The sequence below is a fragment of the Fukomys damarensis genome, unplaced genomic scaffold, assembly GCF_012274545.1.
Source record: "Fukomys damarensis isolate Sample0158 unplaced genomic scaffold, DMR_v1.0_HiC HiC_scaffold_14, whole genome shotgun sequence".
Taxonomy (NCBI): Eukaryota; Metazoa; Chordata; class Mammalia; order Rodentia; family Bathyergidae; genus Fukomys; species Fukomys damarensis.
In genome coordinates this window covers 65,937,100-65,963,993 of record NW_022900926.1, presented here as the reverse complement: position 1 = coordinate 65,963,993, position 26,894 = coordinate 65,937,100, and the positions used below count along the sequence as shown (strand labels likewise).

Below are 26,894 nucleotides of genomic sequence, written 5' to 3'. Positions count from 1 at the left end.
GCTCTAACAAGCATGTGCGGTGGACTGAGGGGACCAAGATGAGCTCTAAGTGCAGCTGTGCAATATGCAGCCACAGGATGGGAAGGCTGTACCCGGAAGGAGCCATCACTCTGGCTGGGCCCTGAGTGCCTCTCCTTGGTTGTGCTTCAACATGGAGCCACAGCACTGCTCTCGAGTCCTCACTGCATCTCTGCAAGTGTGCAGCAAGAAGGAGCCATCAGTACCTCTTTGCAGCTGAGCAGAAGGAGGAGGCAGCCTGGCACTTGCCTTGAGCCCTCAGGGAGTCTGTGGGAAGGGTCAGGGCCCAGAGCCATCGATGCATCGCTTCACAGTGCAACAGGATGGAGAGAAGTGACTGACACAGAGGCCTCAGTGCATCTCTGAAACAGTGTTGCCTGACAGAGTTGTGGCACTGGCCCAGAGCCCTATGCACGTTGCTGCAGGTATGCAACAGAATGGAGCCAAGGGTCTGCATAGAGGCTACGATGCAGCAGGATGAAGCCAGAGCACTGCCCTGCAGCCCTCAGTGCATCTTCACAAGTGAGCGGCCCAAAGGAGCCAGGCCACTGACCTGGAGCCTCTAGGGCATCTCCGCAAGGGAGCTACAGCAAGGAGCCACGGACTGGCCTGCACCCCGCAGTGGCGCTCTGTAAGGATGCCTTAGGATGGAGCCATGGAACTGGACTGCACTTCTCAGTGCATCTCTACATGGGGTCCACAGAATGGAGCCAAAGAACTGCCAGGGAGCTCTCAGTGTATCCTGCAAAGGTGCAGCAGGAAAGAACCATTCTTATAGCCTGCTGCCCTCATTGCATCTCTACAGGGCACAGAAGAAAGGAGCCATGGCAGTGGTCTGCAGCAAGGGTGCAGAAGGAACTAAGACACTGGCCTAGAAATATGAGTGCCTCTCTGCAAGGGCACAACAGGAAGGAGCCTTGGCACCTCCCTCAGTGCTCAGTGCATCTGTGCAAGGGTGCAGCTGGGAGAGATCCCACTAGTTCAGTGCACTCACTGTATCTCTGCAGGCGGTTCCTGGAAGGACCCATGGCCCTTACCTGGAGATCTCAGCTCAGGTATGGAAGAGTGAGCAGGACAGAGCCGTGGCATTACTCAGTGCATCCCTACAAGGTTTTACAGGATGGAGTTGAGGCACAGAGCTGCAGCCCTCAGGACATGTCTGCAAGTGCACAGCCCAGAGTGCTCAGTGCATGTCCACTAGTGTGCAGCAAAGAGGAGTTGGTGCCCTGAATGGTGCATTCCTGCAACTGTGCTGCAGTGCAGCAGAAAGGAGTCATTGTACTGGTCTGCGACTTTCTGTCCATCCTTGAAAGGTGCAGCAGATGGGACGTTGCCACTGTCCTGGACCCCTCAGTGCATCCCTGCAAGGGTGCAGCAGGAAGGAGCCATGGCACTGACAAGGAGTCCTCAGTGCAGCTGCACAGGGTGCAGGAGGATGGGCTGGGGCACTGATCAGAGGCCCTCAGTGTATCTCTGCAAGTGTGCAGCAAGAAGAAAGCAAGGCTCTAGCCTGGGGCCTTCAGGGTGCAGCACAGTGCAGCTATATCCTCTGGCCTGCAGCAGACAGAACCATAGCACTGTCCTGGAGCCCTCACCCTTTCTGCAAGGGCTCAGCAGCAGGGAGGTATATCACTGAACTAGAGCCGCTTGCACATGTCTGCAGAGTCTCACAGGAAGGAGTCCTGAAGCTTAGTGCATATCTAGCTGAGTGGGTCGGGGAGGACGGAGTCATGGCACTGGCCTGGAGTTTCCTGTGCATCTCTGCTAGTGCGTAGCAATAAGGAATCATGACACTTAAGAAGTAGAGCCCTCAGTGCATTGTTGCAAGTGTGCAGGAGGAAGGAGTCATGGTACTGGCCTGGAGACCTCATTGCAAATATGCAGGAGCACAGCAGGAAGTATCCACGGCACTTAACTACAGTCCTTTAGTGCATCTCAGCAAAGGTCCAACAAAGAGCCATGGCACTGACCTGAAACTCTTAGTAACCCCTGCCAGGACACAGGAAAGGAGTCAGAACAGACCAGGAAACATCTGTGTACCTCTGCAAGTGCATGGCAGGAAGAAAGGGAGGGGCAGGAGCTCTGAGCGCATCACCGCAAGGGTGCAGCAGAACGGAGCCGTGACACTGGCGTGAGGATCTCAGGGCATCCCTGCGAGTGTGAAGATCGCTGAGGGTCTGTCTTGACCTGGCCTGGAGCCTCTGAACCGGAGCAGAGGCACGGAGCAATCGGTCTGGCCTGCAGCCATCAGTGCGTCTATGCAAGTGGACACCAGAAAATCGTCCTGGCTGTGGCTTTCAGTGCTCAGTCCTTCTCTGAAAGGCACAGGAGGAAGTGGCCATGGCAGCCTTCAGTGGCCCTCTGCAAGGTGTAGGAGAAAGGAACCAGGGCACTGGCCTGAAGCCCTCAGTGCACCTGTGTAAGGGTGCAGCAGAATGAAGCTTTGGCACTGGCTTGGATATGTCAGTGAATCTCTGTAAGGAGGAAAGAAGGAGGAAGAAGCCCTGATCCTGGCCTGGAGCTTTCCTTTTATCTCTGCAAGTGAGTACTAGGAAGCAGTCATGGGAAATCTGCTGGATTGCAGAATAATAACGCCATGGTACTGGCCTGGAGACGTCAGTGCCTTTCTGCGAGGGTGCAGCAGGAAGGAGTGATGGAAGTGGCCCAAAACCCTTAGAGAACTCTGGCAAGGATGCAGCAAGAGGGGCCTTGTCCCTGACCTGAAGCCATGAGTGCATCTCTGAGAGGGAAGGAGGAAGCCAAGTCATAGGCCTGGGGCCCTCTGTACATCTCTGCGTGGGAACAACAGGAGCAGTCAGGTGATGGTCCCACAATGCCTCTCGGCCAGGGTGCAGCAGGATGGAGCAATGGACCTGTTCTTAATGTTCAGCACACTGCTGCAAGTTCCTGGCCTGGAGCCCTTAGTGTACACATCTAATTTTGCCCACTTTGGAAACCAGCTGTGCTTTTTTCTTCTGTCTGCAAGGTTAAGGTACCCTAAGCTCACAGTGTAGGCAGATTCTGTAAATCAGGTCTATTTACTGAATGGATTTCAGCTGTACATGTGCTTTCTATACCAGAGAGGGGTGGACCCCCTGGAAGTTTCATACCTCGAATCTCAGACTACTAACACCATGTCAGCAGAGCCAGGACTGTGTGTGTGGAGGTCAGACTGGCGGTAGCCTGTCTTTAGCCTTCCATAGGCTGAAGAGGTATGAGAGAGCAGAGCCCCAGCTGCTCAGAGCCATTGCTGCAAAAGTATCAACCAAAATCTGCAGTCACAGTGAGCGCAGCACCATCTGAAGCATTTCAGGAAAAGTATTCCATGTCAGTGGGCGAACCGCAGAAAGTTTTACGTCAAGTATCAAGTAAGTAAATATTCACTGTGCAAGCAGCCTGCGGGAGCAGGGGGCAATCTGTACAGGGCCAGGTCCCCGCCACACACTCCTGGGCCCACATCAGGGACTTATGAGCAAACACATTCTCCTTCACACAGCCCAGGATCAGATCACAGCAAGATGCTCCAGGGACCAGTTTACTTGCTTTCCTTAAAATAAAGGCAGTTCAGTGGGGAAAGTTCAGGAAAGTTGGTTGTAGGAGGAAACAGTGTGGACCCACTTCAGCTCCTGCAGCAGGGTCTTCTCACAGAGCAGCCTCACATGGTCCTTCTGCCACGTCCTCTCCCGCTCCATCTTTCAGTCCAGGCTCCCTCTGGCACAGTGTGGTGTCAGCCTCGGGAGCTCTGACTCCAGGGCTGACTCAGGGACCCATTGCTAGAGAGGCAATGAGGTGGTGTGAAGGGGCTGGGCCTCCTGCCCCCCCCCCCAAGGAAAGGCCAATTTGTAGAAAGTAGGGCCAGAAGCAACCAAGAACCCAAGCAGAATGCGAGCTCTAGAAGCCACCTGCCTCAGGTGGGCTGGGCTTGTCTTTTATCTTGTCACCCCAGGTGGAGAGGTGTCACCTTTTGAAAATCAGCCTGCCACCTTTGGGGAGTGCCTCAGCCAGAAGACCTTATAGTCTGCGCTCCCCACCCCCAAACAGTGTGAACCCCTTCCTGGGGGTGGGCTAGGCAGGTCTGGCCCTTTGATCTGCAGTGCACTTTGGGGAAGGAGGTGGGGCAGCTCCATTTCTCAGCCAAGTGTTGATGGCTTAGTTCAAGCACTTAACCTTTCACTTCATGGGGGTGCGAGGGAAGCCCTGCCTGCCTCCCAGAGCTCCTCTGCTCTTTAACACCAGTGTCATTGCATACGGAAACCTCTCCTTTGTTTTTAACCACTCCTGATGCCAATGAACAGGCGTACAAGGGATGGTGAGAGAAGGATTGTCCAAAGGACATGTGGTCCAGCCCGCTGCCTCCAGGCTGGCAGGGTTGGCCAGGTGGTAGGATGAGGATCCTGTGGGTGGAGAAACAGGGTGGGCAAGCCTCTCTGCTGCAGTGTCCTCTGGGGCGGCCTTGGGTGGTTCTCTATGGGCCGCCCTGGGCCGCCCTGTTCACAGTTGCAAGATGGAGACTGGAAAAGGCAAAGAGCTGTGTTGGCCTGGGTCACAGGGACTTTGAGCCTTTAGGCAAAACTGTCAGAAAGTAAATATTCACCATTGAAAAGGGGTCTTTAAACCTTTCCTCTAGCTGCCTCCCGGAGGGCCTCCCCTGCGCCCACCCCCAGAAGGTCCTCAGAGGCCTCCCTGATGGGTGGTTCTGTGGATTCCTGCAGCATCCACACCGAGTAGGTTTTAAACTTGATGCCACATCTTTAAGAACCTGGGGTTGAGGCAAACTGTTTGACTGGCACCAATTCCAGCCCTTCCTCCCAGTTGTCCGGGTAACTGGACCCTCCTCAAACAGAAAGTGAGCCCTCTCAAGCCAGCTGGAAATAAGCAGGGTGGTGCCTCATCGGACCTCTCCGGCAATTGGCCTCAGTGGACTGAGTTTCTCCTTCAATCAGAGAGAACCGGATACTGAGGTGACCAAGGGGAGACCCAGTATGTCCACACAGGAGCTGAGGAGCACATGTCCACCACTGGGGAGCATTTTGGGAAGCCAGTCTCTGCCTCCTGCCTGCCTCTTCCCAGCCTTCCTCAGGACATCCCTCACCTGAGAGCATCTGGACCCCAATGCCCAGGTCCGCTTCTCCCCTCTCCATCTACTCTACCTCCTGTGCTGTCTGGACTCTAGTTTGGACCCCAACACTGCCATCAGTTCTGAGTAGCTGAGGACACGGCTTTAGCATCAGATCCATCTCGGGAACATAGCAGTGGGTAGGAGAGGTGGTTCTGAGGCTGAGTGTTGTGAAATCTCCTCTTGAGCCCGTAGATGGGCCCCCCTCAGACCAAGGGCACCGTGTCTTGACCATCTGGGGGGACACATTTACAGTGCTCCTGAGACCAAGCTGGCAGCGTCTCCACTGCCAGAGGCCATGCCTGTGTCTCACTCAGGGTCCCTCAGACTGACCAGACTGTGTCTCCACTGTCAGTGACCCAGGGAGATATTCTGTTCCTCTTCAATGCTCCCCTGCCAGCTCAATTCTGTGTAACCAGCACTTCTCTCTGCTTCTGAGGATTTTCCATGAATCTGCTGAGTTTTTGCTAGGGGCAGAAAGTGGCCATGTGGCACACAGAGCTCCTGTGTATTTTATCCAGTAAATGAATGTATTTTCTGCTCCCTCCTAGCTCGGGCTCTTCTGGTTTACTCCCAGGAGTAGCCATTTCTACCTGGTCCTACATCACATCTGCCACCCCCGCACTTCCTTCGTGTCGTGCCACCCCCCACCCCCAGTCCTTAGCTATGACCATCCGCTGGCAGCCAGCAGTCCTTCCTGCCACTTAGGATGCTCCCCTGCCCATTTCTTGCCCATAAGTTCTACAGTCTCTGGATGTGGCACCCAGCAGCAAACTTTCCTCCTGGATGGAAGAACTCCGGCTTTCAACAGGAAAGTTGGTGGTGAAATGCCAGCTGGGTGGTCACAGCTGTGCTTCCTCTCGGCTCGGCCTCCAGCCTCAGGGGAGGCCTGCTCAAAGCTGCTATTGGGGTGACCCTCTTCCTCCAGGGGGCCTGGCCCAGTCCTTCTCAGCCCATCTCTCTTTCCTGGAAAGCCCTAGGGAAAGTTGCCGAGGCCTTGCTAAATGCACCCAGCCACAAAGCCTGGCCCTGCATTGCTGCGGTGTAAAATTGAACTAGTTTACCCGTGAGGGCTTTCCCACAACTGTGTGTGGTGCGGTGGTAGCAGAGCACGAGGAAATAGATGGGGTTTTAGAAAAAATATTGTTAGAGCTTCAGCAGAAAAGACAGAAGAGAGGAGGAGAGACCTGTGTCCTCAGGTAACCATGGGGACAGGCAAATTAGATGTCTGATCAAGTATAAGTTCCAGATAAATGACAGGTACTTTTTACTACAAATATTTCCCAGTATTACATGGGATTGCTTATACAGATTTGGCTTTTTCTTTTTCTGAGCTTCAGATTTTAATAATAGCTGTCCCGTTGGCTCTTTTGTTCGATTGCTTTACTTTGCCCTTGCTGGTGTTCTTATTTGCTGTTGCATCCCTGGCCAGCCCAGCTCAGGCTCCTGGTGTGTAGGTACAGTGAGGGGTCCTCAGCCCACGCTGTGTCACAGGGCATTGGGGGTGCCTATGTGCTGCAGGGCTCCGTGTGCGGCTCATCCTGGGCTGCTTTTCACAGCACCCTGAGTTTGGGGCCTTGATTGCCTCCAAGAGGCTCAGGACTTCGAGGGCACAGTGAGGGGGTCTGGTTTGAAGCAGCGTTGCAGGCAGGGACTCACGCACTTTCCTGCTTCCTGTGGTTAACCAGGCTCAGGCCTCACACATCTTCAACTTGTTCCTGTAACTGGAACAGATGTGTTCCTGGCTGCCTGTAACTCTTACTGACTCTCAGGCCCTTCCAGATCTGGAAATCCTGGGTGGGGCCCTGCAGTCTGTGTTTAAGGAATCCTTCTGGGTGGTTTTGATGCACAGCAACCCTGTGTAGGAGCCACTGGCACTTCTGTAATCCTACTGAAGCGGCTCAGGGAATGGCCCCAAGAGTGGCCTGAACTTAGCAATATAGGACCTTGCTTTCCCCAAGTTTGCATCTTTTATGCTGCCCTTGCTCCCAGCATAGTACATCTACCTGGAAGCATGTGGCCTGTGCACCGAAGACTACTGAAGAGTTCCCATGTCCCTTCTTCGGACTGTGTGAGGCAGGCTGGGTCTCAGGTACCTCATGGTATAAGCAAGAACACGGCCACTGTAAAACCTGGGAGCCACCAGTTCTCACCAGAAGCTCAGCATTTCTCTGCCTTCCAGAACTGTTTGTGTCATCATTTATAAACAAGTGGACCAGTTGCCACTGGTCCACAGAGGGTCCATTTGACAATGACTTCTGTTCCTAGGAGGACTCCAAGCTGGTGGCCCATGGTAGGAAGGAGCACCTAACCACATCCACCCCTGCACAAGCAGAGCAAGCTGGTGGCTGTGGTAATGGCCTTAGGGTGCCACAGGGTCCCCACAGTCATGGCTTCCCTTGCAGAAGAGGGTCAGGCTGTTGCCTCAGCCCCAAGAAGCCCCGGGACCTCTCCCTCCAGTGAGAAAGACCATGGTGCACGAGCAGTCCAGAGAGTTCTAAGAACTTCAGCTCCACCTGTGCTGGAGAAAGGTAGGCCAAGCAGCAGCATCCATGCAGGACCCAGGGCCTGGCCTGAGGAAACTCACCAACTTCTGCCTGGGGAGAAAAAAGGACAGTTGGTGTGGGGGGTACTCCATGGGCACCTGTCAGTGTATAATTAACACACCCCAGGAGACCAGGTACAGCCTCGAGGCAAGGCCCAGTCAACAATTTCCCCAACTGTCAAAACCCGTCCATTCATTCACTGATCCCACGTTCTTGGCCCAGTGAAAGGACTGCTCCAGCTTCTGGCCTTGGTGGCTCTCTTCGAACGTTTGGTGGCTCGGACAGAATATCCCAATGATACCTGCTGGGAGGTCGAAGGCGGTCACCCTAGCACTGTGTCAGTGTATTTGAAGATCCTTTTATGAACTGGTTTTTTTGACACAAGTGCAATCATTCCCAAATTACCACATGGCGCGGCTGTGCTGTTGGCCCTGGTGGCGGGGAAGCTCTGAGAGCTCTGAGGCCTCAGCAGGCTGTGCATGGGTTTCTCTGCTAAAGGAAACCCTAGGGACAGTGGCCCCAGGCCCCACCCGGCTGTTCCCTGTGCCCAATCTGCAGAGGGGCTTTGTGAAGAAAAGCAAGACATTGTCTGTGTGGGATTCCCAATGACTTCTGGCTTTAGTTCCATGCTTTGAGGTCACTGACAAAGAAAGACTCAAGCATCATGATGCTCTCTGTGTGCTGGGCACTGTGAACATGTTTACATACTCTGCTAGTCCATACCATAACCCTATGTGTATCCTCTTCCCTGGCTGAGGAAACTGGGGCCCAAGGGGTTATGAAACTTGCTGAAGAACACAGTTGGGACCCAATCCTGAGCTGGTCTCCAAGCCACCCCAACTGTGTGTGCCCTGGGGGTGCCTCCACCTCCTGCGCAATCCCATCATAGCTCTGTGTAGCTCTTGGACCTCACGTCGCCCACAGTTTTGATCTGATGCCTACTCTTAGCAAGGTGGTGCTTTCTTCACCCTGCTGGGGCAGCTCAGGGAAACTGTGCTTGGAGCTGGGCCCAGGGAAGGGGGACCAGCCAAGAGCTTTTGTGGTCAGAGTATGCCCTGGCCTCCTCTGCCTTCCATGGTCAGCCCCCATCTTGTGTATCCAATCCATACCGAGTCTTCTGTCCCTCTCTCTCTGCACACTATCTGTACTGTTGTGCAGCTCATGCTTCTTGGGCCAAGGGGCTCCCAACCCCTAGCCCCTGGTCAGCTCGTATAGCCTCAAAATACAGGCTGCAGGTGTGACCAAAGGTCATGGGCTCAAGGAAGAAATGGTCCCCACCTCTCTATCTCAGCTGGCTGTGTGGCCCCCCGGAGGAACCAGGGTGGAGGTGGCTACATCTCAGAGTTGCCTGCGAGGCTGGGCACTGGGAACCCTGTCTCAAACAGAAGGCCTCAGCCCAGTTTGTGCTGAGGTGCTGCAGGCTATGGCTCCCTCCAAACTGTGCCTCATCTGTGCCTTCACCCAGGTTGGCCAGTGGCTGACTGGCTGTGCCCTCCTACTTCTCTCAAGGCACACAGCCTTTATCTCCTGAGTTTCCACAGGGAAACTATAGAGGCCAGAACAGGCGGAGTTAGGCAGAAATAGACCCACTTCCTTCCTCTCTGTGATCTTCACCTAAGCTCCTCTTTTGCCTATAAATGTGATACAAGCTCTCAGCAAATTCAAACCACAGCAGGGAAAGGAAGTGGAGCGGCTGACCCTGCCCCTGTCCTGCCTTTCAGCACCCGCGTGCCACCGTGTGCCACCACAGGATGGCTCTGATCACCTCTAATCTCTGCTGGTTCCATTTCTCTGTCCTCTAAGAGTTCCCCACCCCTTACCTCGGCTTCCTTTGGGCTCTTTCCCAACTCTGGGCTGCAGGTACTCATGCTTCCTCTGTCCACAAATCTTTCATGCATCCCATGGTGACTGTGTTCATTACTTTTCTTGTTGCTCAGACAAAATACCCAATATCCAAAGTTAAAAGGGAAAAGGTTTACTTGGCTCACAGTTTTTTAGGTTTCAGTCCATATTTGGCTGGCTCTAAGGCAGAGTGGCACAAGCAGAGGGGGGTCGCAGAGGACAAATAGTTCATGGCACCCACAAGGCAGCAAAAGCAACAAGGGGACCTTAACAGCATCTTTCTGACCCTTTTATCTTATCCAGACTACCAGGATTATAGTGGTGCCAAACCAATCAGTGTACTGGTTTAGTAATCACACATCCTTAGTCCCAGCATCACACTGTAGATTCAGCCACTTCTGAAAAAGCCACCTATGACTGAATAAGGCTTTGGGGGCCCATCTAGACCCAAACCATAACAGCGATCATTCGCTATTATCAGTTCTGAGCCTGGTGAGTTGCCTCTGCTATGAGTGCAGAACTGAGCAGAGGACAGGCTGTATGCAGGACCATTGGTACCACATGGGGCTGGCGTGGCTTTTGCTGTGGAAGGAACATCTCTGTTGCAGGGGTGGCAGGGAACAGACTCCCAGAGACTCCTGGTTTCAGGGAATGCATGTGCACTGGGCTGTGTGAGTTGGGGGCACGCATGGGCCTCAGGGGGCACATACACATAGACTGCAGCATGTGTATCCGTGTGTGGTGTGTGGACCATATGGTGTGTGTGTGTGTGTGTGTGTGTGTGTGTGTGTGTGTGTGTGTAGATGCACACAGGCCTTTTTGGCATGGATCCTTTGCATGCTTTGGAACTCAGCCTTGCGGTGAGACTGGTGGGCATGACACAGGCTTTTGAGAAGCAAAAAAGAAATGTCAGCTTCAGGGGGGCAGGTCAGGAAGGCTGATGATGTCCTAGATCTAAGCTGGCAGCGCTGGTCTTTGTGAGAAAATAGAGAGAGTGGAGAAGGTTGGGTGAGGGTGAGGGAAGGTCAGCTGGGAGGAGAGGGCGTATGTGGATAGCGATGCCATCCACAGCCTCTCCCTCTCAGCTCCTGGCAATACAGAGGCTGCTACACATGCCCAGGCAGGGTTATCTTTGTTTTCCTCTTTTCCAGCAGTATGTTGGGCCTTTTAGAATCACAGAACAAGATTCTCCAAGTGTATTTGCCAAAGATGCTTACTGAGAAGCAGCTATTTCATTTAGAAGAGAAATTTTTTAAAGGTCATAATCATAATCACACATTCAAAAGTGGAATTTCTGTCTCTGGGATAAAATTATGCCAGGCAATTAGGCACTGGCTTCATAGAACTGCTGTATTCTTAATAAATGTGGCCTGAGGGCAGCCGTGGTCCAACTCCCAGGCAGGTTCTATGGCCCATCCAGAGCAGCTGGCTCAGCCTCCTAAAAGCCATCCAGCCCTTGACATGTGCTGCCAGCACTGCCTAGGGAAGTATTTCCCCAAGTTCAGCCATTCAGCACTCAGAAGCAGCTATAGCCATGGTCCAAAGCAGGAAGGCTACTTCTGGAGCCACTGGCAGACCTTGGCATCATCCATGTGGTGCTGAGTGTAGGCGTACAGAACATAGTTAGGGAGGCATCCACCCAGATTCCAAAGGAAGGATTGTGAGGCCAGGCAACGTGCCCCTGAAATGGCAAGTGTGTGAAGCCATAAGAGTGCACCCAAAGATGCAACGGAGACCCCAGGAAGTTAGAGATGCCAGAAATGTGGAATATCTGCTGAGGAAAGCTGTGAGCAGTGAACAGAGCCTTCCCAAGAGAGAAGCCAAGTGGACTGCAGCCAGCAAGGCCACAGTAGGAAGGACCACCCACAGTCTTTGGAATTCACCTCTCACCACAACCTACTACAAGTACTGGACATGGAACTGCAAGACTTAACATTTACCCTGCTGGGTTTTGGTCTTGTTCTGGTCCCATTTCTTTCTATCTGCACCCCCCCACTCCTACCTTTTAGAATAAGACTATTTACCTTGTGTCATTGTACATTGAAAATATTTACTTTGCTTTCTGATGTTTACAGTGGCTCACAGATATGAGTTTGCCTCTTGAGTCTTGAGTCTCAGAAAGACTTTGGACTTGGACTTTTAAGCACTGCTAAAACTGCTAAGATTTTGTTGACTTACAGAGATGGACGCAAGCCTTTGGAAGCCAGTGGTGGAATGCTATGGTTTACATTTAAGATGCCCCCAAGTCTCATGTTTTTACAGGTGGGGTTTTGAGAAGGCACTTGGCTCATGGCGACACTATACTAGTAAGCGGGTTAATTCACTGATGAGCTCATAGCTGAATGTGCTATTAGCCTGGTTGAAGGGGAGTGGTCACTAGGGGCATGACCTGGGCATACTCTTGTGCCCAGCTCCTCCCTTCTCTCTCTGCTTCCTGGCTGCCATTGGTTGAGCAGCTTTCCTTTGTTATGCCCTTCCACCATGTTGTGTTTTTTGTCTTGGAGCCATTCAATCATGGACTGACCTCGAGAAACTATAAGCCAAATAAGTCTTTCAAGTTTCAGGTGTTGGGCATTTTATCCCAGGGATGGGAAAATGTCTGATACGCATTATGTCCATCTTCAAGTGCAAATGTGGATTCCACCAACATAGTCCTGGAGGAAAGCCATCTTTGCAGATTTGGTTCCAGGCTCCGTGCCAACAGAGTGATGGGTGGTGGCTGGAGATATGTCTCTTCCATGGAGCTTGAGTCCAGGACAGCTGCTGTATCCTAACCCTAGTGGTGGTGTTGCGGGGGGAAGGGAGGGCTTCACCTCAGGTTCTGCTTCTCTGTAATGCTGAGGCCTGGCCAGCTCCTGCCAGGGCATAAGGGGACCCACCCTATTCCAGCAGTTTAGGGAACTTGAAGAGGGACCAGCAGTGCGAGGGCTCAAGCCCTCGTGGGTCACAGGCCCTTCCAAGAGGAAGCTCCGGCAAATACTCTGTTCTGAAATACTTGCGAGGTGAGGTTGGGACCCGTTATGGGCTGCCCAGGTCCCAGAAGCTTCCCACCAGGCACGCAGAGCTAGGGCTGAGGGTAGGGTACATGGGGATATCCCACTGGGGGCATTCAAAATATTCGTGGGAAAGAGATACACTATGTTGCATCCATGGCTGGCCAGGAGGAAAGGGATGAGGTCAAAATGGACAGAGTGTGAGCAGCACTGGGTATCTAGGGCAGGGCCATGTGACAGGAAAAAACCATGGGAGGGATTTCGTGTGAAGAGGCAATTTCAGTGAATTTAAGCTGATCTGTGGCTTTGTGGTTATATGAATCTCTCACCCAGAAACTGAAGGTACGTAGCCAGCACCTCTTTTAAGAACGAGTCCCTGAAACACCTCCACGCATTTGCAGCTGGAACCAGGCATCCACCTCAGCACCCTCTTGGCCCTGTGGCCCAGCTCCTCAGAGGCCAGGACCTGTCCCCAGAAGCAAGGCACTGAGAGGCATGCTGCCAGGACATGGAGCTAGGCAGAGCCCTCGGCTGGCGTCTCTGCACCGCCACACCCACCTGCTGCAATCTCTACATCCCAGACATCCAAGCCAGTGTGGAGGGGTCAGGCAGAATGGAACTTAGCCCTTCTTGCTCAGTATGTCCTCAGTGTGACTAAGGGGTGTGTGTCCTGGCAGCAATGTGGGCTATCTGACTGAAGGCAGTGTTGGAAAGGCCCAGCCATGGGTGTTTCATCTACTCACACTCAGGAGGTGTTTGAGAGCCAGCCTGCAGTGTCATAGCACTTGTCCAGCATGTTTTTCTCCTTGCTTCTTACTTGGTCTGCAGAATCAGTGTACAGTGCAGGAGACAGCTTCAGCTTCTGCCCTGTACTGAGCCACATCGTGTGGGTACTCTTCTCTCCAGGCCTGCAGCCTCCCGAATCCAGGTCCAGGTAAGCACAACACCTCATTTGGGCATTGGAAGCATTCTGATAGTTGGACAGTGTGACTCACTTCTGATAGGGAAGCACAGGTGATCTAGAAGAACATGTGTGCAGAAAGTCCAGTGTCCATGTGCACACAGCTGGAGACATGGCAGGGCTGAGAAAGCTCATAGACACAGAGGCCACTTCAGGCAACAGGTCAGGCTTAGCCGCACAGTTCTTTCCCCAGCTCACACTAACTCTGGAGGCCCAGGGAGACCAGCACCCTTTTCCTGGGGCCCCAGCCCTGGGAGCAATTACTTCTTTGAGATTTGCTACAGAGCCGGGCATGCACACACGGGCAAGGCCTTAGAGCAAAGGTGTCCAGGACTCCCAGCAGCTTCCCTCCTCCATCCCCTGGCCAGTGCCGGCCCTGCTCTTTGTGAGGTCCCTGATAGTTAGAACCTAAGGGGCAAGGCAGGTTGCGGAGCTCGAGCCTGAGAGGCTGCACACGTGTCTGCTCCGTTCAGTAGTGCCAAGCACACACCTCGCACTTGGTGAGCCAGTGAAGCCATGTGCTTGCCTATAGGCGCCTGCACCCAGGCCTTTGCGATCTGCTGCTGACAGCATATCTGATTCCAAATTGTCACAGCAATGCCTCCTGGAACCACATACATGTGTCTCTTCCCCTGGTCGTGATTCCATCAGCTGACTCATAGAAATACAACTGCAGGGCTAAATAATGATTGATATGGCCAAGTCTTTTCTTCCCTTGGGAAGGGATAGATTTTGCACTGCTTCTGCCTGGCCTTTACCTGCAGGAGAGCCCAGCTTGCCTTCGCCTCACCCAGCTGTGGCAGCACAGGTGACACCGCCCTCAGCCAGCTCTGTGCACAGATCGGGCCGACTTTTCACAGGACTAGGAGTGTCGTGTGTTGCTTCTTCTGCGAACTCCAATGAAATTCTTTCCTTCTTGACTTATTAGTGTCTTTCTTACTGATTTATTTATTAAGGAAGCTACCCTTTATTGTATAAGTTGCAATGTTTTTCATTGTCTTGTTTTGATAGTGGTGTTTCATATCGTTCAGAATTTATTTTTATGTAATATTTATGGATATTATTATGGCTTCTGGCTTTGTCTTGTATTTATTTATTTATTTTTATTTTTATTTATTTATTTTTTTATACCAGGGATTGAACTCAAGTCCTTGCAGTGGGAGGCAGGCAGTGGAACCACTGAGCTAAATCTCCAGCCTCTTGTCTTGTATTTAGATCTTCCTTGCTTAAGTACAACAAAAAGTCTCCCTTAATACACTTTCCCTTCCTCTTCCTCCTCTTCCCTCTCCCCCCACTCTTCTTCTTTCTCCTTCTTTCCTTCTCTCCCTCTCTTTCTCCCCCCATTTTATATCTTTGGTCGGTATGAACTTCATTTTGGTAAAGTGAAGAACGGCCATTGCAGTTTTTCCAGGAGACTACTTACTTAATACTATTATAGGAAAATCTTCCCGTGCTTTAAATGTTTTTACCATAAAATTTGCAAGTATTTTGGGGTCTGTTTCTGTACATATTTTCTGGTTATTTGTCTGCCAGTCGCATAGTTTTAAACAGAATCTAATGGAATGTTTTAATAGCTGATAGAACTAATTTCCCTACAAGTTTTTTTTTTCTGAGTTTTCCTGTCGATTCCTATTTCTTCATGCAAATTAAATTGAGCCTGATTGGTTAAAAAAGTGAAGATGTAGATGGTATTTCACTATAGAAGCAGATTGACCTTGCAGAAATGTACATCCTCCTAATGTGGAGTTTCCTTTGCCACCTTGTGTGTGCCTCTGGCTGTGGGTCTCACACACTTTTCCCCAGCCATGCGCCAGGATGCATCCAGAACCGCGGGGACTCCTGGCTTCTGCATCTGAACTGTACACCCTACCAGTTCTCTCACATCTGTGAAAGTTTTTTCAGTTGCTTCCCTGGGGTTATCCATATACAAAGATCAATGATCTATGAGTAACCTCTTCGTCTTCTTTTCTGCCTTTGCACTTCTGTTCCTGCATCTCATCTTCACTGCACCGGTGAGCACCTCTGAACAATGTAAAACTCTTTCCTGGAATTAAGTCTCTCGTTCTCTGCACCACACGAGCATTTATCAGAGAGCAGCCGGCACTTTTTCCTTCATCAGTGGCATTTAGAAGCCCTGACACTGAATGTCACCCACGTTCGTGGATGTCTAGACAAGGCCGTGCTGCTCCCTCCCGATCTGTGAGTGGTAATCTGTGTCAGCACCGACGTCACACTGCCCTCCCCACCTTACTCAGGGGCTCGACTTTCAACACACTGCCGGGTGCTGTCTGCCAAGGTCTTGTTTTGGATTTTTAAATTGCAGTTCAGACATTAGATTCATTGGAGGCTCTATTTTTACTGATCTCTTCAGTGGCAATGTTGTGCCGGCTTTACAAAGAAATTTGGAAGCTTTCCTTCTATTTTTTACATTGGAAACAGCTGAAATACTGTTGGAGTTGACAGGGGAAACACTGGCACAGCTGAAAATGGACATTCTTTACTCTTTATCCAAGTAGCTTAGCAATAGGTCTTTCAAGGGTATCTGTTGAAATTTGAGTAATAAATAAGACATTTTTTTTTCAGTTTTAATTTCAGTTATGACAATACTAAGAGTAGGAATTCGGGAAAAATTCCAAGTTTGGCTTTTCCCTTAGATCCATTTGGTGCCCAACACATTTGCTGGCTAATTTGGAAATTGTTTGAAGGGTAGATCTTAATTTTATTTTAAAAATGCTATTTTTGCCCAAGAACTGTGATGATGAGAGGTGTGGGAAAGTGGAGCTGAGTGGGAAACAACAGCCAGGGAGCCCCACACTGTGACTCGGGCACTTGCAAACGCCCCAGGAGATCTTGCAGAACAGACTTGGGAAGATCCTGGGTATGTAGTGGGTGGCTCCTGGTTGACTCCTGGGCTGGGCTATCTCCATTCTGGATGTTTCGGGAGAGTCTCTAGAGGCACAGTGAAGGCTAGCTGTGAGGATGACTCCATCCGGAGATGCAGCTTCTCCTTGACCCAAGACCCTGGCTTCCTGGTGACACGAGGAAACACACACACACACTGTGTCACTATATTTCAGAGAGCCTGGCCTCTGTCTTGGTCCCAGCTGTACATGGGCTGGGCAATTGGGCCGCAGCTGTCCCAGCAGGGAGGCCTGGGCCTTTGCCCCGGGTGATAAAACACTAATGTGATCCCTGTGATCACAGCTCCTCGGCCCCTCAGCTACCATGTGTGACAGTGTTGTTCCCAGACTGAGTGAGGCCTGTGTGCTGGTCCCAGGGAGCAGAGCCACACTGGGCCTACGCTGACTGGTGTGTGTGTGTGTGTGTGTGTGTGTGTGTGTGTGTGTGTGTCAGTGGTGGGGGGCCTTCCCCTGTTCAAGCCCTGAAAGTGTGAAACAGTAGAGGAAATAGAGTCTGGACTGTGACACTCGATTCCCAGGACTGAAAAGAAAAAAAGAGCAAAGTCTCAGTCTGACCGGTTTAATGTCAAGGTCTCCATGCCATGCAGGGCTCAGCAGCAGCCAGGAGGAGGTGGTTTGCCAGGACCTGGCTGTTCCCATTCCCTCCACCCAGGCCAAACACAGTACAGGGCACCGCTTTGCCACTGAAAGAGCTGAGGGGTGTTTCCCAGCTCATTTGTTCTCTAACGAAGCTCCCAACAGCATGGGGTTGGACAGATGTCCCAGCGCCGGGGCGGGCGCTGCATGAGCAGAGCCCAGGGTTGGACTTCAGACCTAAGCCCGAGATCTTGGTGAGGCCTCCGTGGGGTCGGGCCTGGGGCCCCTGCTCCCACACTAATCTGCCCCACCTGTACCTGTCCAGTGGGGTCAGGGTCGTGGGTGGGGCGCCGAGGAAGAGCAGGCAGGAGCACTGAGGGAGGGACATGTGGAGGTGGAGGGAAGGCCCCCTGCAGCCAGTCCCCAGCCTGGCCCCTCGGCCCGCCCCTCCCCCAGCCCCATTCCAGAGCACAGATAAAAGTGAAACCTGAGTAGCAAATGTTTGTGCTCCAGCCGCCAATCAAGGGCCCTGTCTCCATGGGAACAGGCACACTTCACAGCCCTGTGAACAGATGGTCAGTGAGCAACAGGCGGCATATGTTCCCGTGAGCCCTGACACGGGCACAGATGGAGGGTGGGCAGGAGGTGGGCCCAGGACATAACCTGACATTTCCTTCTCTCCCTTCCCATTGGGGGCTGCATTGTTGGAGCGCACAGAGATTAGGGGAGCCTGAATAGCGTGGGGGTGGCTGGGCGCCGATTACTAACACTCCAGTGCAGTTTTAGTCCTACTTAACCAGAGTGCAACATTAGCAACAGCCAGGAGCCGCACAGAACCTTGTTTGCAGCCCTGCCCCCTTAGCCGTCTGTGTCTCAGGCCTCTGGTGTCTGTGGCTTTTACAGCAGAAGCCAAATTTCCCTGCATGGGCTCATGGGAGAAAGGGATGCCCCCAGGAACTGTCAGAAGAGCAGGTGGGCAGAGACTGGGCCCTGCAGGGGCACGCACTCGAAGTGGGGAGCTGCACGGTCAGCGTGCCTGGGCAACTTCGCCTCGCTGGCCTCGGATATTCTCTGCACCCTGAGTGTCCCTGAAATGGTTAATCCTGCTGCCAGCCTGTGGTGGTGCCTTCTAAACTCTCCCTCTCTGTCTAATGCAGTGGAAACCTACCTGTGAGCCCGGGAGCTGCTCAGTAACCTTGCTTTCCATAACAAATTAGGCTACAATCCGAAAGGCAGCCATGTGGGACCGAGGGACAAACTCAACCTGTACAAAGCAAATAATGTCCTGGTTGCTTTGGGGCCCTTAGTGGAAAGACACAACCTCTGCTGAAGCACAATTCCCAGGTCCATTGCCTCCAGCAAACAAGATTCCTCACTACTGTGCCCGAGGATGGGCGCCACCCGAGAACTTCATGTCTTTCTGATTTTCTCTGGGTTGGCACATGGGTGTGCTCCTTCTCCTGAGGTACCCCCTTCGCCGCCCCAAGGTGAGCGCGAGAACAGAAATCTGATCACTGGTCTCTAACCCCAAGAAGCATTGGAAGAAGCAGACCACAAAGAGATAGACCCAAGCCATGCCCCAGTGGCCCTCCTCTTCTGCCAGATCCCACATATGAGTGCAGGAGGATTTGGGGGGACTTCTAGAAATGAACTATAACAAGAACTTTCACACACTTTCAATCATTTCTGATCCAGACACTGAGATGAGCCATTCTTTAGTGGGAATAGAAAGGTCTGAAAGCTTACATTAGAAAGAGAGATAGCTGGGCCCGGGATTTAGCTCAGCGGTTTGGTGGCCTGCCCTGCAAGCGCAAGGACCAGAGTTCAATCCCCGGTACCGCCCCCCAAAAGAAAGAGAGACAGTGACCCGAGGGGCCACCTGAGGAAGAAAAAAACAAAACAAAACATGATGAAACCTATGATGAAACCAAACACTGGTTCTTTGAAAAGATTATCTAAACTGATGAGGAATAAAGAGAGAAGCCAAGTTACCAATGTCAGAAATGAAGCAAGACATGGCAGGATCCAGCAGCCAGGGCAAGCAGAGCAAGGTAGCTGTGAGGGAAGAGGAGGGAGTAAGCAGGGAGAAACACTCTGGGTAGTAGCCCAGCATTTGCACTTATTAAAATATCATCACTTTATTGGATATAAATGATACTTCAAACATCTCAATAATATTGATTTTCCTGACTTTCTAAATGGAGATGATTCTTAATGCCCAAGGCCATAATTTAGACCCCTCCTGGCTCCCACACGCTGTGGAGTAGCCAGAGATGGGGACCAGCTCGAGGCCCAAGCCTGGCTTCTCGCGCCATCTTCCTGGGGCATGCTGTGGTAGTGAGCACCGCCCCTCTCACCGGGTGCAGCTCTTCGCAGCTCTGCCTAGGGATCAAGAAAGCACCTGGTAGAGTTGGGTCCTGGGCAGCAGAATGGATCTGAGCCAGGGTGGGTGCTCCTGTGCCGCTGGTCATCAGCCAGGAAGAGGCTGTTACTGTGTCTCTTCAGGGCTAGGGAAGCAGATGGAGCAAGTAGGATCTGTGTCAGGTGAGGCAGGAACTGCCTGCTGTCTGTACTGACATTCTCTCCAGTACCCTTGGTCAGCCACCAAACACTCCTGTCGCTGAGCAGCCTCCATCCCGGAAGAACCAGGCTCCTTCCATCCCGGAGGCACACTCACAGGGCTGTCCCGTCAGGCCTACTCTGTGCTGCAAACAGTGCTGCTGTGGCAGGGTGAGCACGAGTGATGCTGACTGGACTCCATTTTCTTGGTCAGGGCAGAGACAGGCCTACCTGGTAGGTCAGGGTCTCCAGGCCTGAGCCACCACCACTCCCATCTGGAAGGACTATGGAGTCACTTCTCTTACCCTCCTCAGTGCTGACGTGCAGCTGAGCCCAGTGCTGCCTTGCTGACAGGCCCAGAACGTGTGGTCCTGGCAGTGGCCACTCTGAGGGACACCTCCAGTCAGCACCAACTTGGCTTTGGAATGTGCTTGGTTAGTTCATAGAAGACTTAGTTTCACAATAGTGTTTATTCTAGGCCCACTTTAAAATTAGCGCATGTTTCCTGAGCAAATGCCAGCTGGACAGTTGAGGGTGCTGCAGCCTGGGGACATCAGCCTGGACAAACTCAGCCAGGGGTGCTGGGCTCTTCCTGGGCTCTCGTTAGCTATACAGGGCAGTTGCAGTGGTTTCTGGCCCAGTGGTAGAGCCTGGGCCCCCTTCTGTCCTCTCTTTTCCATTGAGTCCAAGTGCACAGGTGGCTGCAGCAAAGGATGGGCTTTGGGGCAGTGAGTTTTCAAAGCATGTCTCTCAGACTGTCAGGACAGCACCACAGTAGCCATGCAACAGAGAAGGGCCAACAGGAGGCAGAGACTTCGGGAAAAGCCAGTCGCAGGCAGCCTTACAGGAGTCAGGCTAGGCGTGATGCCCTCTGTGTTCCCATGAGTGACCCGATGGTTCTGCGGCAGATTGCAGCCCTTCTCCTGATGGCTTCATCAACTTCCCTCCTGTGCTCCCACCCTGCCCATGGATAGCCCCACACTGCCTCTGGTGCAGCCCAATCCTGTGCCAGACCCCGGACACAGGCTGCACATGGCCACACTAATGCGTGCACAAATGCTCTGGCCAGGTGGCTCTGCTCATACTGGGAGCCAGTGCGGATAGGGATGCGTGGCTGAGACCAAAGCAGCCTCGCGCAGGTGTGATGCTGGTCCATATGGAAGAAGGCTGCATACCCTGGGGTCTTCATCCACGTTGCCTCCCCATACTCCCTTGTATCCTTCAGGGCTAAGCACACCTGGCCAGAAGAGTGTAGCAAATTCTGAGGAAAAGTGGCACAGCTGTGGCCCCCTGGGGAGGTGAGAGGAGATGGAACTGGCTATCTTGGCCATTTTCCGTTGCTGTAACAGAGTACCTGACACTGGGTGACTCAGGGAGGAATTTATTTTGGCTGATGATTCTGGAGGCAGAAAGTCCTGCTGCTTCAACTCAAAGCTGAAAGTGCTACGACGGGTGGTACACACAGGTACAGGTGCTAGGTGGCTAGTCCCAGCACAAAGCAGGAGCTCACTGAGAGATAGCGTTCATGGTGGAGGCTCTGCCCATGGCCCAGTTTCCCACCAGGCCCACTGCGCAGGACAGTGGAGTTCCAGCATGGGTCTCCTGAGCCTCAGAGGGGACAAGCCACGCTCAAACCTGAGCCAGCTTCCTGTGGCTCAGCACACCCCATTTGATACACACTTGGTGAGGATGATAAACTACACAACAATTAGTATGTTCATTTCAAAAACAGCATCGTTCTTTTTTATCAGTTGATTTTGAAGAGTCATTAAGGGTTTAAAGGGATTTTTTTCAATGAAAAGAGCTGTCATTTTGTCAACATTAATTCCTGGTAAAAGTAATTTCAGTAAGTGCTGAGCCTAGAAGCTTGGGAGTGTGCCAGCAACAGCAGATCCTCTCGAGGCCCTACTCATTCCTCGCTGCTGGTCAGCACACCCCTCAGTGTTTCCGCAGGCTGTGCCCAGCTATTGTAACCGTACCCACTGAGGCTCCCTCACTCAGCCCAGGACCTCTGCATTTCAGTAGGGAGAGACAGTGGCTGGGTGGGTCTGTGCATAAGGAACTGCGATTCGGAGACCATTCTATCCTCACCAGCTTGTGGGGGCTCCTCTTTTCTCTCTATCCATGGGGGACCTCTCCAAAGAAAGGGAGACTGGCCGGCTGTGTCAAGAAACATTTACATCAAGAAGGAGAAAACAGCAAGAAAAAACATTAGAGTATCAGTGAACTGATTTGCTGAAAGTTCTTAATGCTGGCTATGGGTATGAATCCTGCATGTTCTAGGCAATCAATCAGCCATTGCTCAGGTCTACCAGATGTCCATTAGGTGCAGCTGTGTCAGAGTCTCATTCACCATAACCATGAAAGCAAAGAGAAAACAAAGATCACCAGTGGTCACCCTTTGCAAAAAAAAGGTTGAAATTGGTTTCTACGATTTTAAAATGAGATGCCTGCCTGCTGCCATTTATCATCCCGTCTCCCTGCAGTTCCCTTGAGCTGCTATCATCTCCACCCTTTCACGACATGCACCACTGCTCTGTGCAATGGAGCCTATGGAGAAGGGAGCTACCCAGAAGACCCATTGGCCCAAGCACTCTGTGATTCAGCCCCAAAGCACAGTCAGTGGCCACACCTTGCAAGCCCCCTTGGACTCAGAGTGACTATCAGCTTGTCTGGACCAGGTGTTACATGACGTAAAACACTTGTGGGTCAAGCTTGCCTCACGCAGCAGGGAGGGAGGCCAGCTGCCACCTAGGAACAGGTGTCTTTGTCAATTTGTCCTCACCACACTGAATCAGACTATGGCCCTCAGGATACCATCAAAAATACCTCAAAATACCATCCTTCCAGACCCTGACTCAGCCTGAGCACTGAGACCCAGGAGTACATCTGTGATGAGTGAAGGAACCAATGTATCACTGAGTCTGTGGTCTTCAGCTCTACTGGAACTCTTCATGGTGCCAGAGCAGTCTTCCTAAAGCTTGACTCTGATTAATACCTTTAAAAGTGTACATACCAACAGGAACACTGCAGCAGCAGGCATCAGTTGACATCCTGAACTAAGTCTCTCTGACACTGTGCCCTGGGGAGCAGTGTTAGACTCCATAGGTTGAGGACTCAGAATCTAAACCCAACCCCTTCAGATACCAGCCAAGGCTCCAATCTGTGGCTCTGATCCACCACTATAAATTGGGGCTCCCAAACCCTCTCCTTGAGTTTAATTTGCTGAGTGGCTCTCACAGAACCCAGGGAAACATTACAATTAGTTGTACTAGTTTATTAAAGAGGGTTTTAAGGGATAGAAATAAACTGCAAGATGAGGACCTACCCAAGGGGTTGGTACAGGCCCTACAAACAGGAGCTTCTGTCCCTGTGGAGCTGGGGTGTGCTATCCTCCTAACCCAGTCTTTCAGTTTTGGGGGAAGTCTTCCTTATTTTGACACGAACGATTAAACCACAGAATCAAATCAACCTTCAGTGCATCTCCCCATCCCAGAGGCTAGAGGTGTGGCTAGAACTTCTGGCCCCAGTCCTCCCTGGCACCAGCTTCCACTCTTAGTCATGCGGGGGCTTTCCAAAAAATGGCCTCCTTAACATACACTCAGGTGCATTTCGAATGACAATCTTTCTCCTCTATGTTCTGAATCTATCTGAAACGGCTTCATGAGCTGATAGGAAAGGCCAAATACTTTCACAAAAGAGAGGCACACTGCTCTCATAACACAGGGAGTGGCAAGAACAAGGGTCTGTGAGCTGGGACCGAGAGCCAAAATGGTGAGGCAGTGGCCAGCAGCAAAATACAGCCTCTCTGGAACCGAGAACCCAAACAATTGGAAAATAACAATTTAGCAAAGGAAAAAAAAGAAATGGGTCTTTAAGAACTGGGAAGGAACAGACAGGAAATTTAGAAAGTATAGAGAAGATGGTGAAATGGAGGACAACACAGAGAAAAGAATGAAGCAGTCTAGAAGCTCACTCTAGCTCCCAGGGAGAGAAACCTATCTTCACAAAGTAAGCCCTCAGGGCTGGGAGCTCCTGGGAGAAATGGTGGACTAGACTGGCAGTGCTAGTCCCAAGAAAAGCCCATAGTTATAGTAAACTGAAAAAATAGTGTGGGGTTTTGCTCTGAAAGTGACTCTTTTCACACAGGTCAGAGTTGGAAAAGAAATCCAGGGCAGCATGTGCTGTATCACCAGAGAGTGTTTAATCAGGCATCATTTCTGGAAGGGTTTAACTATTTAAGACTGAGCCACAGAACAACTATGAAACATCTTCACTTCAGGGTTTCCAGTATTACCCTCCCACAGTGGGACTTGGTGAGAGACAGCCACAGGAGACAGTAGAAGAGAGGGTGTTGGCTAGACATAGACCCCCTGAGAACTTTAAACTCAGACCAGGAAGACATGGGGATCCACCCTTCATAGTAAGAAGCCAAGCTCAGAAGGTTTGGTTTTCAGATGCAGCTGGGTCTGTGTTATGTTCTATCTAGATGTTCCCTCAAAGCCTCATATGCTCATAGGTGAGGCTTTTCAGAGGTGGCTGGATTTAGGTGTGTGAATATGGATTAAGGGTATGTGATAACTAAATTAGTCCACTGATTGGTTTAGCATAGTTCTGGGTGTGGATAATAGGGAAGTCCACCCTTGGCCCACCCTGACACCAAACAATAGGCTTGCAGCATGAATGGAATAAAGGGGAAGGGAAGCTCAGTGCTGCTGCTTTGCTGCCTTTTGCCTGCCATACCATGGACTGTTTCCTCTCTGCCATTCCCTTCTGTTATGGTGCCATGTCTTGCAGCCAGCCAACTATGGACTGAAACTTCTACAAACCGTAAGCTGAGATAGACTTTCCTTCTTTAACTTGTGGGTGTCAGGAATTTTGTCCCAGCAAAAAAGTAATCAAGACAGTCTCAAAGTGCTGGAATTAAGTAGTTGTCTGCTTCAGCTCTTACCCTGCCGTTCTTATTGCTTCACTCATCGGCCAACATGAACAAGGGCATGTGTTAGGTCAGGCAGTTGCCAAAGTCTGCAGTGAATGGACAGAGGGGCCTCTGGAACAGGGGGCACTTCACAAACCCTTTGATTGCTTCATTTTTCAACTTTTCTTCTTTCATTCTCCAATTCCCCATCCCCTCTTTGCTAGTATAACATTAAGTTTTATTAACCTTTAGATACTTTACTCTATGTTATTACTGTTGAATTATTTTCTATTGTTAGTGAAAGGATAGTTGTTACACTTAATAGGTATTTACTGCGTGTCAATATTTGGCTTGTCTTAGTGTTTATAGGTATAGATCTCTTTTCCAGGGGTAACAGTGGTACATTCTGGTTCTTATGTACATCAATATCCAGTTTTTCTTTAAGATTATTATTGTTTCTGATTGACTTGCTATTGCCAGGGTGACATAGTTGTTGCTATTAATAGGTTTTCTCTGTGTGCCAATATCTGCATTATCTGCATGTCATTAACATTCTTGGTCCATTCCTGAACAACTAGGTGCTAGGCCAATTACACTGCATCCTCCAATCCCAAATTTGAGGTGCTCAAATCTTGGGACACAGGCAACAGCCTATAGCTAGCCTCATTCAGAGTGCATCACTGAAAACCAGATGTTAACTAAAGAAATCTCCACACTAGCAACAAAGTCTTTCCACTATAAGTGCCTGTAAAACCAAGATGAGACAAAATAACACATACAAAAATCAACAAAATAAAAACACGAGAAGACAAGGCAACAAAATGACTCTAAAAGCATCCAACTCTCCCAAAGCTGACCCCTGGGGCATCAAAGGGGAGGAAATCAAAAGCCATACAAGCTGAATTATTTAAAATGATAAAAGAGCCCTTGGGGAGGGACTCATAGCAAGCCTGCCCTTGGGCCGTGGGCTTGACTTCTGGGGGGCGATCCCGTGGATGTGAGGCAATAATATGTCTGCTCAATGCCAGCCGTTGTGCCTGCCACCAGAAGGCCACTGCGGCAGTTATTTTCTTTCACGGATTGAGAGATACTGGGCATGGATGGGCAGAAGACTTTGCAGGTATCAGAAGTTCACATATCAAATATATCTGCCCACATGCGCCAGTTACTGTCTGTAACAATAAATATGAACATGGCTATGCCTTCTTGGTTTGATATCATTGGGCTTTCACCAGATTCTCAAGAGGATGAACCTGGCATTAAACAGACAGCAGAAAATGTAAAAGCTTGAATAGAGCAAGAGGAGAAGAATGGCATTCCTTCTAACAGAATTATTTTGGGGGGCCGAGGATTTAGCTCAGCGGTTCGGTGGCCTTCCTTTTAAGTGCAAGGACCCAAGTTCGATCCCCGGTACCAAAAACAAACAAACAAACAGAATTATTTTGGGAGGATTTTCTCAGGGAGGAGCCTTGTCTTCATACACTGCTCTAACCACACAGCAGCAACTGGCTGGTGTCACTGCACTTAGCTGCCGGCTTCCACTTTGGACTTCACCTCCACAGGGTCCTTCCTATCAGTGCTGTGAACAAAGTTATTTCTATTCTCTAGGGCCATGGAGATTGTGACCTTTTAGTTCCCCTAATGTTTGGCTGCCTTACTGTTGAAACACTAAAATCGCTGGTAAATCCAGCCACTGTAACCTTCAAAACCTATAAAATAGTTCACAGAGACAGGAAGTGACAGAGGTCAAGTGATTCTTTGATAAATCCTGCCTCCAATTGACCGACGTCGCCAAGAGGCCTCGTGTAGCAGGACACCAGCAGCACTGCTGTGAAGCATAAACTTCTTCCCCTGCCCAATCTTAGGACTTCTAATGTTTTCAGTGTTAAAATGTTTTGCAAATACACACCAATGATATATAATAAATAATGTTTGCTTGTGGGAAATTTATGATCTTTTAAGTTTCTATACATGTATTTGTACAGTGTGATTCAGAATATACCAGTTAAAACAGGTCAGGCAGTGAGGTTCTTTTTCTCAGATGTAATTCAGCAAAATAAAAAAATACTGCAACAAGATTTTTTATTACATTATTTGAAAATGACCAGTATGCTAATGACAATTTGTTCAGGTAAAACAAATGGTTTAGCTATAAATGATCTATGCATGCTGTGCCTTTAGTCTCTTGGATATATTCCCAAATTGCTTAGTCACCACGCAATGTCTGTATTTTTGTTTATATGTTCATTATACATAATGACTGTAATACATAAGAATTAGATGTTATTACATTATTCTTGAAAAGAAGGATAATGCTTTTGTCAGTGAAGAGTAACATTGCTCTTTTCATTTAATGGCCCCTTTATCTGGGGGACCAGGTTTTTTTTTTCCTTGATCATATTTCTATTTAGTATTTTCTCTTCTCAAGGAAAAAATGTTTTCTT

General features: G+C 50.6%; 1 pseudogene; it reads left to right on the top strand.

Annotated features, from left to right (window-relative positions):
* The first annotated feature begins 485 nt into the window (after positions 1-485).
* Positions 486-26,190, top strand: LOC104865441 (annotated as a pseudogene).
* Positions 26,191-26,894: the final 704 nt, after the last annotated feature.